The sequence below is a fragment of the Balaenoptera physalus genome (genome assembly GCF_965194825.1).
Source record: "Balaenoptera physalus genome assembly, chromosome: 14".
NCBI lineage: Eukaryota > Metazoa > Chordata > Mammalia > Artiodactyla > Balaenopteridae > Balaenoptera > Balaenoptera physalus.
The window spans coordinates 38,015,028-38,028,991 of NC_138893.1; the positions used below are offsets into that span (position 1 = coordinate 38,015,028).

The following is a 13,964-nucleotide window of genomic DNA, read 5'->3' on the forward strand; positions in this document are numbered from 1 at the left end:
GTTTGCTTCTGCTATTGTCCTATTAAGCAAGTCCAGTATCAAAGAAAGTATGTCGAGAACATGTTAGCTGCAGAAATTATTTACTTTTATCAAACAGCCATTGTTTTCATGCCTGTTCATATTCTTAACACTATATTTGCTGCCTCCCCAGAGACAGCCTAGTCAATTACATGGTCTTCCTTTCGCACTTACATCAAGGCCAAGAGTAAACTGTTCCAAGCACAATGCAACAGACTGTTTCTTTTGAAGCAAACAAAATAGGGCCATGGTTTTCAATCTTTTTTTTTTTTTTCTTCTGAAAAGTGACAGGATAAGAATTAGGCTAAAGGGAGAAGCATAAAGAAACATTTTCTTCCAGTAGGCTGAACAGCGCTATATTAACAATACACTTCCTGATGGGTAAGCAGTGAATTCTTTTGTTTACTAAAAATACCTCAATCAATTTTTCTTTTAATGACTTTCATCACCACTACCTATATAGTGCTGAAGGACATTTCAGTCCTCTTATCTTTCCTCCTGTTCTTTATTGTTCAGAACAAGTACACACACTGTGGTCATGTGATATTCCTTATTAGCTGTAACTGAAGCTTAACGGATATAATTAACGGATTATTCCAACCTTCTTTTTAGTTCTTCGGTTCATTTTATTCTTAAAGAGATGAATTCTAAAAGTGGTATTATCAGATTCTACATACAGTAGAGACATATTAGAAGAATAAAATGCCCCTTAGGACTTACCATGTGGCTTATTGTAGTTAACAGAATAAATGTCCATCCAGAGGGATATTGTTAGCTTTTTAGCACTTCACTCTTGACTATTTCTTGGAGACTAGAAATCTGTGTTCCAGTATTCTCCCCTGTCCCTTACTAGCTGTGTGAGGTTGGCAAGTCACTTACCCTCTCAGTTACATCATCTGCAAAATAACCCCAGCAAGAAAATGACTAGCCTAGATAATTTCTTAAGTCAAATATGCTTCTCCAAACTTCAACCTTCAATGCTACACTGTATTCCTAGCATTTACTTAGGGCTTAAAAAAAATCAGAATGTATGGTACAATTATGGGTAATGTTTATTTTATTCCTTTATTTATCTACTATTTTTAAGGTTTCCACAATGAACAGGAATTATTTTTATAATAAGATAAAAAGTTATCTAAAAAGAAGAAAAGGAAAATAAAAATTAACAAAAATATGTTTCGGTATCTTACACATCCCCAAGCCTCACCCAGCTACATTTTAAAATTTAAAACAACTTGATGTATAGAGATCACTATGATACATTTAAGAAATCTAACCACGGGAGTTTAAATGTAGCATCGTATCAGATTTTAATAACAATTGTAGAACGTCTATACATGGAAAAAGTATGTGAGCAAAAAAAAAGCAAAAAGAAAAAAAGAAGCTTAAGGACAAATCACATGTGATCCTAGTTCCCAGTGCACCAGACTATGATCTGTGATCAAGAAACCTGGGCTCCTAGTGTTCTGTAGGACTGAGCACCTGACTCCTTCCAACACAGGCATTAAGTTACAGAGCTCTTCAGTTCCAATCCCGTTTTCTCAGCCAATTTTTCATTAGCCTCTTGCCGTGTCTAATTATTTATGGTATTTTAAATAAAATTCTCATTTTAAAATTAATAAAACAACTTCAGTTTGTAACAGGTAAAAAAAAAAAAAAAAAAAAAAAAAAAGAAACCTGGGCTCAACTCAGTTTGGTTTAACCAATATTTATTGAGGCCAAGGCATTGGAAAATGAAAATGAATGAGAAGAGTATGGTATAGTAGAGGGGATAGATATTTAAACAACTCCAAAATTAGTCAGACTGGCAACTGTGGTAAACCGAGGCAGAAATGAGACCCTGTCAAGTATGAGTTAATTCTGACTGGGAAGATCAAAGGCCTTGCATGTTTATGTTAAGGGGTTTGCATTGTAGGGTGATCTGTGCTTTGTGTCCTTAGACCAGTTATTTAGCCTCTCTGGGCATCCGTTTTCCCAGCTGAAAACTAAAGAAATTGGGTTTTTAAAATGTCTAATCATATCAGTTGTTTTTCTAAGGGTCCGTGATTTTATGTTATGACAATGACGAGGATCCTTTATCTGGTGCTTCTTTTAACTTCTTTTTCTAGTCCCCCTAATCACTCATGACTGTCGTAATTCTCTATCACTAAATCCAGTCTGCAGTTATACCTCTGCCTCTATTCCCGTTTCTTTGTGACTATTAAACTACGGAAGCACCCAATTTGCAGACGGAAAACTCAATGTTTTGAGTGTACACAATAAAGCAAATTTGGTTCAGAGCTTCCCTTTCTTCATTATTTCTCTTTAAGGCTTATTGGTTAAATGCTAGGTAGGGCAGGAGGCAAATATAAAAACCTTTTAAATTAGCTGTTTTTATAATTAACTGGTTTTGGCTGTCATTCTAATTTAAAGGCATGCAGAGAGATCATACTTTCTTCTTAGTCATAGTGATTTTTCCAGTTTCTGTAAATCTTACAAATTAACCTTGAAGCCACATGCTTTTCTGACATTCTTTGAATTCTTTAAATAGATCTGGGGAGTTGGATTCACGTCTGGCTTTTATTAGCGTTACACTCTCAGCAAATAATAGCCACTTGGCTTTCTTTTTTAAAGAGCATTATTATTGGATCCATTCAAAGTGAAATGCATGTAGCCTACGTTTAATGATCCACTCAAGACAAATACAAGAACAAGTTAAACATATAAGAAGTCATCTTCCTGTTATTTATTAAAATACATATAAAAGTAATGTTTTAATTTATTCATCCATTTAATTAAAAAAATACTTATTGAGCTCCTGCTGTGTGAAAGGCAAAAACATCATTAAGCGAAATGACCCATCCTTTCATGTGAATTTATTCTTTTCTTGTGATATTAAAATAATTCAGACCTTTAAAAATCCTTCAGAAACTGCTGGGGCAAGAGATTGTTGGATGGATCCTAACGCTGAAACAATTGACTAGAATGTGATAAAAGGGAAAAGGAAGCTAGAATAGGGTTTCTTAACTTAAGAACTATTGACATTTTGGGCTGGATAATTCTTTGTTGTGTGAGACTGTCCTGTGCATGTAGGATGTTTAACAGCATCCCTGGTCTCTACCCACTAGATGCCAGTAGCAACCCCCAGTGACAACCAAAAATGTCTCCAAACATTGCCAACTGTTCCCTGGAGACAAATTCACCCCTAGTTAACAACCACTGAGCTAGAATGACTCTCCCTCTGATAAAGTGCCAGTCTCTACTCACAAGTTTATTCTTTTTATTCTTAGAGATGATAGCAAAACCTATGCACTTCAACCCGTGTACACTGAGATTTCATGTAAAGCAAATTCCATTCCTGTGTTTCTACCTCCATCACCAGGGGTAATGATCGTAATGGGTGGTCCCTTCTTGGAAATGACTGAAAAGGTGACTACTGGCCTGGAGTCAGGGTTAGAACTTCGTTTTCCTAAACTGGGTTAAATTTTTACTAATACATGTATACTTGTAATAGGGAAAATCCTTTGTATTCCATTACAAGTGAATCACTAACGGTGTGTTGGCAAATTTTAACAGACAGCACTCCAGAAAAAAAAAAAAAAAAAGCACCAGTCTCCATGGTGCAAATATTCACATTTCCACCAGGGCCAATTTCAAGCTACTAGCCCAATGGCAGTTTCTGTGGAGTTAGGAAGAGAGTACCTCATTATAAAGTATTGTCACCATATGTATACAATAAATGTAAATAATCTTGAGGCATAGATAGTAAAATAGTTATGAAGGGAAGAGTATGGAGTAACTACTGCCTTGGTTTTTATTTTAATTTGTTTTATTTAATAGTATAGTAAGTTTATTTATATGTTAATTTAAAATAGTAACTGTTTTTAACAGCCAGTTTACAAAATTCCTGAAAATTTAGCAATTGGCTCTCGTGAGCTGCTACAAGCTGGCTCCAGCACACCACTGGAGGACTAACTTTTATGGACTAGTTTGGGTGAGCAGATCACCTTCCCCAGATGGCCCCTCTGTTTCAAATGTGCATATTTTTTAGAGTATCTATGTGGACATAGAACAGGGTCAATCTTACTACCCACTTGAGCTTAAAAATCATCAACCTGGTCTCATTAATCCCTTCTTTTTATAGTGTACAAAGATCTGTCATGCATATAATTTCAACTGATTTTTATAACCATTTCATGCATGGAGTGTAACAGCTATTTCCCTCATTTACAGATGAAGAAACTAAACTGAGAACAGCTAAATTACTTGCTCACAGTTAACCAACTAGGATATGGCAGAGCAGAGAAACAAGGAAACTACCATTTATTGAATGTCAACTGTAGACTAAACATTAACATCTTGGCTAACCCTCAAAACAATCCTATGAAATAAATATACTTGGGCCAATTTTAAATATGAGGAAACTGAACTCAGTGTGATTATGTAACTTTTTCAAGATCATGTCCCTGGTGTGTCTAAGTCAGGATCAACTACACAGTGCTTCTGAAACTCTAATGCACATCAGAAGCACAGGAGAGCCTGCGAAAATACAGATTTCAGGGCTCACACCTAGAGATTCTGATTCACTGGGTTTAGGGTCAGACCCAAGAATTTGTATTTCTAACAAGCTCCCTGGGGGGACTCTGATGCTTGTCTGAGCACCACTCTTTGAATAGCCCTAAGTGTACCATGCAGCCTATTAATTCCTGGGAACCCAGGTGTCCTGACTTCTAGTTCTGTACTCTGTCCACTGCAATAACGTCCACTGTATATTGCAATAGTTTATTCTGACCTCTAAACTGACCAGACAGAAGGTGATATTGTGTATATATTTGTAAAAGTTTATTACATATAATAAATTAATGTTCTCATTAATATATACATATATTTAATCAATCAACCTAACGTGGTGGTTCTGAGCATTTGTATGAACTGATATTATATAGAAAATTTAATTGTCCTGAAAACCATTAGATAAAAACATTTTAAAAACCTCTCACTGGGGTTTATTATTAAGGTTCTGAACATTCCTGGAAATAAAACATTTTAAGTCAAATGTTGTTGTCCATAGTCCATGTAGAATACAGATTGCCAACAAACACATGAAAGGATGCTCAACATCACTAATCATTAGAGAAATGCAAATCAAAACCACAATGAGGTATCACTTCACACCAGTCAGCGTGGCCATCATCAAAAAATCTATAAACAATAAATGCTGGAGAGGGTGTAGAGAAAAGGGAACCCCCTTGCACTGTTGGCGGGAATGTAAATTGATACAGCCACTATGGAGAACAGTATGGAGGTTCCTTAGAAAACTAAAAATAGAACTACCATATGACCCAGCAATCCCACTACTGGGCATATACCCTGAGAAAACCATAATTCAAAAAGAGACATGTACCACAATGTTTATTGTAGCACTATTTACAATAGCCAGGACATGGAAGCAACCTAAACGTCCATCGACACATGAATGGATAAAGAAGGTGTGGTACATATATACAATGGAATATTACTCAGCCATAAAAAGAAATGAAATTGAGTTATTTGTAGTGAGGTGGATGGACCGAGAGTCTGTCATACAGAGTGAAGTAAGTCAGAAAGAGAAAAACAAATACCGTATGCTAACACATTTATATGGAATCTAAGAAAAAAAAAAAAAGAAAGGTTCTGATGGACCCCTTGCCCTGCAAGGGGCAGGACAGGAATAAAGATGCAGATGTAGAGAATGGACTTGAGGACACGGGGTGGGGGAAGGGTAAGCTGGGATGAAGTGAGAGAGTGGCATGGACATATATACACTACCAAATGTCAAATAGATAGCTAGTGGGCTTCCCTGGTGGCGCAGTGGTTGAGAATCTGCCTGCCAATGCAGGGGACACGGGTTCGAGCCCTGGTCTGGGAAGATCCCACATGCCGTGGAGCAACTAGGCCCGTGAGCCACAATTACTGAGCCTGCGCGTCTGGAGCCTGTGCTACGCAACAAGAGAGGCCGCGATAGTGAGAGGCCTGCGCACCGCGATGAAGAGGGGCCCCCACTTGCCACAACTAGAGAAAGCCCTCGCGCAGAAATGAAGACCCAACACAGCCATAAATAAATAAGTAAAAGACTTTCAAAAAAAAAAAAAAAAGTGCCTCTTTCCCAGTGATTCTAAAAAAAAAAAAAAAAAAAAGGATAGCTAGTGGGAAGCAGCCGCATAGCACAGAGAGATCAGCTCTGTGCTTTGTGACCACTTAGAGGAGTGGGATAGGGAGGGTGGGAGGGAGGCGCAAGAGGGAGGGGATATGGGGATATATGTATACATATAGCCAATTCACTTTGTTATACAGCAGAAACACAACATTGTAAAGCAATTATACTCCAATAAAGATGTTAAAAAAGGAAATAGTCCATGTAGAAAAAAATTACGTATGTGTTGCAGAACAGTTGTAATCATATAAGGCAAGATGAGCTCCCCAAATTTGCATTTTCAAATTTCATTTTTGCTTCAGGGAAAACTGACTTCTTACTCAGCTGATATTTATACTTGGAAGATCTGCACTGAAGCAACACTTAAGGATAACATTAATTACAATATTTATAAGACATCTTTCCATGAGGCTCTCAAATAACTACATACAGTCATGTAATCTTTTTCTCAGTGTGGGCTCAAGATAGGTAGAGAATTATCAATGCCATCTTAGAGATGACAAGCCTGCAGTTCTGCACACACCTCAGGTGTCTTGCTGAAGGTCATTCACAGACTTAGCAGTAAAGGGCGAATCAGAACCCAGGCCTTGGAAATCCCATCTCAGGAGAGCCCACTCACAGAACCATTCTTGAACAGATGACAAGACTCTGCACCGGAGGGTTGGGAAACTGTGAACACAAAGGTGAGACTCGAGCCAGCCAGCGTGGTTACTTGGCAATGGCTTAGGGAAGAAGGACAGGAGAGGTGGAGAGTCAAGCTACTGGCTAAAGTTAAACCACTGGTTTGAATTACCCATTTCTCTTTGTTTCCCATTATCATGGAAAAAATATGAGTTGATATTTGTTCTTTATGGCTTATCAAATCTGACCTGGGAGAACCTAGTATAGCTTCTGAAAATTGATGCTTTACTAAAAGAGCTTAAGTAGAATGTATCGGATTCGCACACGAACAATTAGGAGGCAATTCATTTTCAAATAATAAGGGCTCCATGAGTGCTTAATTAAAATTATAATTTAATTATCTTCAATTGCAATATACGATTGGGGGAAACCTATTTAAAGTGTTTGCCTAGCCTCCACTATTCTTCCCTTTGCCATCCTTTGAAAATACCATGTATTCCTGGTGAGTACTCATTTTGCCCTGCTTGAGGGTGATGCAGGAACTTACTGTATCTCCCCAGAATGTTCACATCACGGATGACTGAAAATAATGATGTTCATTGTATTGCGGGTGCTTTACCACTTCCAAGTGATAAGCGGCTTTATGAGTTGAGGAACTTGGATTCTTTTTATGAGCGACATGCAGGGAGTTCCACAGCCCAGGCATTACACTGTTGGCAAGGCTCCCCATTTGTTAGGGCCTCGGGCCAGTCCCTGGAGGCCCAGAAAGAGCCTGGAAGCACATGCATAGGTACAGCGCTGAGTGTGAATTTCGGAGGAGGCTGAGTTGTCAGGATTCAGTCTCTCTCAGTTCAGCCCCTCCTTTCACCCCACTGACACTGAACTAGTTCAGGCTTCCACCGTGTCTAACGCCTAGCTCATTCCCTGGCCCATCGTAAGTGCTCAAATGTTAACTGTTGTTGCTATTGCTTTCCAGTCTTTTAAGACCACCCAGCTTCTCCCACATCTTAGCATTTCCTCTGCTCCAACCTGGATGTCCTCTGGTTTCCACCCTGCTTAAAAACCTTCAATGTCTCTCTAACACTTTGTTTCTCAAAGTGCATCAGAATCAGTTTGGGTTGCTTTTTTATACAATTGCAGACTTGCACATTTCACCTAAAAAGTACTGTATCAGACCCTTTGGGAGTCGAGCCTGGGAATCTGAATTTATAACAAGCTCAACAGGTGTTTCTTATACACTCTATTAATAATTCGAGACTCACCGACCTGTAGGATAGTGTCCACAAAACTTTGTGTGGCTTTTTCTCCTTAAAACTTGGCCTAACTATTTTCCCAGTCTTACTTCCCGCCACACAAAATCACTGCTGCAACTGAAAAATTGTGGAAGACTTTGGAATGAGAAAAAAAATACTGGGTGTCCTGTCTAGCATACCCTTCTGTGTTATCTCGGCCTTTCACTGGTTTCGAGCTATTCCGCAGCTCTGTCAGTTGTAGAAAACTGATAATGATGCAGACTATCCCTGTCCATAGAAATGCAACAGAGTCATGTCTGGTGGAAAATAATTGATTATCGCTCTATGGATAAACCTGCTGTGCATCCATTTCAGCATTCCTCGTTGCCTATATATGCATAGTTCTTTGAATTCTCCTTTGAACTGGTTGGAACATCTTACTGGTTCCCTCATTAATAAATTAATAAATAAAATCTTTGGCATGTGTTCATTTTATATTTGTATGAGGTCATGATTTGACCTTTAAAATGTATCCTTTAACCCCCTGAACATGCTCTAGTATCTTCAGTCTCTCCGTCGTGGGATGGTTTCCTCTGCCCCCTTGCCTCCTCCACTCCCTCTCCCCGCTGCCCACCAGTTTCTGTGGTGAAGTCCCTCTCACTCTTCAAGGCCCCACAAAAGTCAAGCATCAGCTTCTCCATCAAACTTTAAGCCCAATCCATCCATCCATCCATCAATCCATCCATCCATCCATCCCCGACTGCCAAACTTAGTGCTCCTCAGCCTCTGGCTCACACCTTGTTAGAGCACTTCTCATCCCAGATTCCAGATGATATTGTAGGAACTGCTCAAAAACTGAGAGTACAACTATGGCCCTTTCTCTCCTAACCTCTCTGCATTTCAGTTTCCTCATCTATAAAATGGGGATCATGACAACACTGACCTTATAGGTTTGTTGTCAGGATTAAATGAGTTAAACCATGCCTGTTACAGATGACCCTTGAACAACGTGGAGGTTAGGGGCGCAGACCCTCTTCACCGTCAAAAATTTGCCTATAATTTATGGTCCATTGGTCCAGTTCTTCTGTATCCGCGTTTCCTGCACGTCCATGATCCCCAATTCACATCGGAATTCACATCGGTTGGATTCAACCAACCTTGGATCGTGTAGTAATGTAGTATTTACTATTGAAGAAAATCCACCTGTAAGTAGACCTGCGCGGTTCAAACCCATGTTGTTCAAGGGTCAACTGTATATAGTAAGTTTTGAATAAATGTTAGCTATCACCATTTTTCATTATATTTTTCTGATTAATTGCTTGAGATCCCCATATCTTAGGTAGCAGTAACTACTAGCTGTCCACAAAATCCGTCTTCTGTGGACTACGTTTCCAAGCTTCCCTCCCAGCTAGGGATGATCAGAACAGTGTATGTGCATTTCAAGTCTGGCCCATAAAAATTCCCACATATGGGCTTCCCTGGTGGCGCAGTGGTTGAGAGTCTGCCTGCCAATGCAGGGGACACGGGTTCGAGACCTGGTCTGGGAAGATCCCACATGCCACGGAGCGACTAAGCCCGTGAGCCACAATTGCTGAGCCTGCGCGTCTGGAGCCTGTGCTCCGCAACGGGAGAGGCCACGATAGTGAGAGGCCCGCGCACCGCGATGAAGAGTGGCCCCCGCTTGCCGCAACTAGAGAAAGCCCTCGCACAGAAACGAAGACCCAACACAGCCATAAATAAATAAATAAATAAATAAATAAAAAAAAAAAAAAAAAAAATTCCCACATATGCTCCTCCAAGCCATCTTCTCTTTCTTCTGGGCTGCAGTAGGGACGTCAATGACCAGAGTAACCTTGAAACCAAATGTCAAAAATGGCAGGTTTGCTGTCCGCCTGGGTTCCTGAATGACATCCTGAAGCAGCACTCACCCTTTCTCTCCCACCACCAACATCCCAGAGAATGCAATATATTCCTCATAAACTTCCTTCTCCCAAGCATTGTTGGGATTTGCTGAGCACAAAGATGGGTCAGTCTTCTTCCAACACCAAAAGAAAATGGAGATTCTTTGGGACACCACTTCTATAAGATGTCACAGTCCCTTTACTAGTCTTTTTACCAGTCTGATCATGCCCTTTCTAGCCTAGACGAAAGCACAAATGTAGGTTCTCTGCAGGACAGCCCTCTCTGCCAGGGCTCACCTTAGCCAACGATGTGCGCACTCGTTCTGAAAGTTACAGCTGCTCGTGGTTAGCTCTTACAGTTCAGAGTCAGGGGCTTATGGGCTCCAAGTGTGGACCTCATGTCAGTGTCTGCCACTTCACAGAACCAGATGTAACGGGCCCCCTTTACCTGGACGACTGTTACCTGGCCCCACTTCACCCAAAGAGTGAGGCAGCTTTCTGAGTACAAAGATCTCTTTACGCTTTTCTTGAAGCCTGCTTACCCAACATTTATGTAACGAAGAGTAGCCACTTACCTGGCTTTTCCTTGAGTCAGGCAATCTGCACTCTGGGATAATGGAGAAGCTGGAACTTTTAGCCCAGCCTTCAATGAGCACCACGTTTGATCAATTGATCACTGTCTTGACTAACACCCTGATACATGATTACTTTCTAAGTCTCCATTCTACAATGAATACCTCAGAGATAGAAGCAATAGGTGGGGTTTGGAGAAGAGAATACCTATTGTATGTTTGCAGGAGTCCGAAGAGGGTAGCTATTCTAGAACCTCCTGATTGCTTTTTGCTCCATGCCCACTCCCTTCTGATAACTGCAAGGACTAGATGTGATTATACAGTAAAGCACTTAGCACGGCGGTTGGCACACAGTGAACACCCAGGAGATGTAACCTTCTATTATAATTCTGGGAGGATAGCCATGTCCTTCAGTCCTTCCCTTCACCATTGTCAGAGCAAGAATGTTGACCAATACACAAGGTACGTTCCGTGTGTCTATGCAGGAATAAATACCTCGGCCTTAAGAAGTTCCTCTAATAGATGCAATAGGTCCTTGTGAATTTTGCCAAGTTATTTCACAGCAGTTACCAAAGTGATAAAGTTACTAGAGGGGTAGATCCTTTATTTCATGGTCAGCACCGCCAGCCTGACCTACACACACATTTCATCACCCATCTTCTCTTCAGTGGCCCTGCCCATGAGTGACCCTTGCCCAAATTCCCTCTGCTTCAGAAGCCATGAGTGTGGGGGGTAGGGAAGAGAAGACTGCAGCTTTGCCAATTCTTGGCAGCAATCTTTCTATTTTATATCATATAGAGGACTGCTTCTACCAGGCCTTTTAGCTGTGCAAAGATAAGGGTGTAAAGCATTGTTTCCTCGATTAAGAGCAAGGTTAGTCAGCACAGTTTTCAACAGAATGAGGTTTCTTTCCAAGAGGTAGAGAAACAACTCTATCACTGTTGGCAGTGAATAAGTAAGTGTGTGTGTGACAGAGAGACAGAGACAGGCAGGTGGGAGGGGAGGGAGTGGATAAGTGCGTTCCCTGCCCTGCATATAGAGAATGTAAGCATCTTTTCACAATGCAGTTCCACATTGAAATACCGTGTCATGAGAAGTTAGACGTTCTGTGTTTTTCTCCTCTGTGAGCATTTCATTTCCTCAGTCTGCTGGGCAGTTACTTGAAGAGCATTTTCCAAAAAGGATGATGCAGCACAGTAAATGGCCCAGGGGGCGGCTCTGTTCAAACCTAAATCAAAAGTCACTAACACTGTCTGATGGCTACTTGGCAGTCCTGGTGAAAGGAGTTCACAGAAGCAGCTACGCACCCCTTGGGCTCCTGACAGCTCCGGCCCACTGACCAAGTCAGGACTGACTGAGCTGGCTACTGTGCAACGGGCAGTAAAGGTGACCAGGCAAGTCCTGATGCACATGGCCAACCCTGCAGAGTCACAGCTTCCGAGACCACACAGGCTGAACAGGACCCACGCCTGACGTGCCCAGGCTATAGTGTGTGCCACAGAGTTGGATATTTAGGAATATCAGACTGCCCGGTCATCACACATATCAGGCCCCCAAAATGTCTACTTTGAATCATTTAGATACATCAAGAGGTAAGAATAGGTGAACAAATACTCTTGCTCTCTGCATACCATAATACAATTAAAATCAATGTATCAACTCAGGATGGACCAAAAATTATATACAATTATTTGCAGGAATGTGTCAGATAAATATTAACTGACTTTAAATTACTGGCTTACAAAGACATACGGTGAACAAGGAAGACAGAGAGTCAGTAAACAAATAACCAAGTAATATACTTTAAAAGTTAAAATAAATATAAGTTATGGTGGGTGCTAGAAGGAGATTTACAGGGTAAAAAGAGGGAGAGTGCCTGGAAGGGGGTCACTTGAGGCAGGGCGAGAAGACATCTGAGTTGAGTCCGGCAGGATGAGGGGAAGGCAGCTTTGGGAGGAGGTGTGACAGCAGTGAGGTGGGACAGCAGTGGGGTGGGACAGCAGTGGAGGCAGGGAACTGCTTGGTCTGTGAAGGACCAGAGAAGAGGCCCCAGTATGGCTGGCGTGCAGTGACCAGGGGGAGGGAGGTAAGACATGAAGGTAACACATACTAAGACTTGGAGGGAGAGGCAGAGGAGCAGGGCATGCAAGCCTTCCAGACCACGGCAAGAATGGATGGCACGGGACTTCCCTGGTGGCGCAGTGGTTAAGAATCCACCTGCCAATGCAGGGGACACGGGTTCGAGCCCTGGCCCGGGAAGATCCCAAATGCCGCGGAACAACTAAGCCCGTGCGCCACAACTACTGAACCTGTGCTCTAGGGCCCGCTAGCGACAACTACTGAAGCCGCGCACCTAGAGCCCGTGCTCCGCAACAAGACGCCACCGCAATGAGAAGCCCACGCACCTCAACGAAGACCTGACGCAGCCAAAATTTAAAAAAAGGAATGGATGGCAGATAAGTGCCTTGTGAAGAACTTTCCAGGTGAGTGCTTTGTGAAGAACTTCCCAACACCTCCAGCTGTCCAAATGGAGTGGGCTGCTTTAGCAGGAAGAGAAGTTCCCATCAACCAAAGCTCAACTCTGCTGTTCTCAAGAGTATGATGCTCGCTTTTTTGGGTCTGGAGTTTGGTTTCACAATTATCCATATCACATATCATCTTATTAGATTCAATCCCCCCCAGCAGCCTGAGGAGCTCTTTTCAGATAACTATGCCCCCAATGTTCTCATTTGAAAACCATGGATAAAAATTGACTAGGATAAGGCTGAGGACACGGTCATCCCCAGCTGGCTGCTAAACCTGCCTCTCAGCAGTGGCTAGAAGCCATCCTCAGGAATTTGATGTAGGGGATACCCCTTAGATGGGGAGTCGATGACCTTTACTATCTCTGTTATTCCTGAGAGCTTAAGGGATCTGTGTGAATACATTACAAAGCATAGCACACTTTCTCGTGTTACTGGGTATTTGGGGGAACTTGGCTTCATGAAAATTTAGGATGTAGATCTGGGGAAAGCAAATTTCATTTTTTGATAGTATGTAAGTACGACAGTTTTTATTATAACTGATCAATGTTTCTTTTAATGCCAGCAAAATGCTTCCAAAAGTGTCAAGTACGCACAGTATCTTTTCAGCAATTGCTTCATCATTTGGACCCTGGGAGATATTATGAAATACCTGAGGCCATCCATCCACTCACCATCCTCATCATCTAAGGAGAAAGGTGTGTGACAACCTTCATGCACTGAGTCCCTTTTTAACCTAGGTGCAGTCCTTATTTTTGCCACCATTAGAGTGTTCCCACTTAAGGAAGCTAGGCTTAGAAATCTAGCGTTTTGGAGAACTACTTCCCTTAAGCATTGAAGCACAAAGGCAGAACCACTTCTTTTTGGAAAATGCAGAGCATCCAACAACTGATCAATATTTTTGCACTGTGACTGCAGTCCCCCTC

General features: G+C 41.5%; 2 long non-coding RNA genes across 2 annotated transcripts in view; both read left to right on the forward strand.

Annotated features, from left to right (window-relative positions):
• The window catches only part of LOC309642220, a 392,437-nt gene that overhangs the window by 167,360 nt on the left and 211,113 nt on the right, over positions 1–13,964 (forward strand). The gene's annotated exons all lie outside the window — the stretch shown is intronic.
• LOC309642878 lies at positions 6,277–10,585 on the forward strand. The gene is made up of 2 exons (XR_014253427.1): positions 6,277–9,524; positions 9,844–10,585. It is a non-coding gene; the product is annotated as an uncharacterized lncRNA (long non-coding RNA).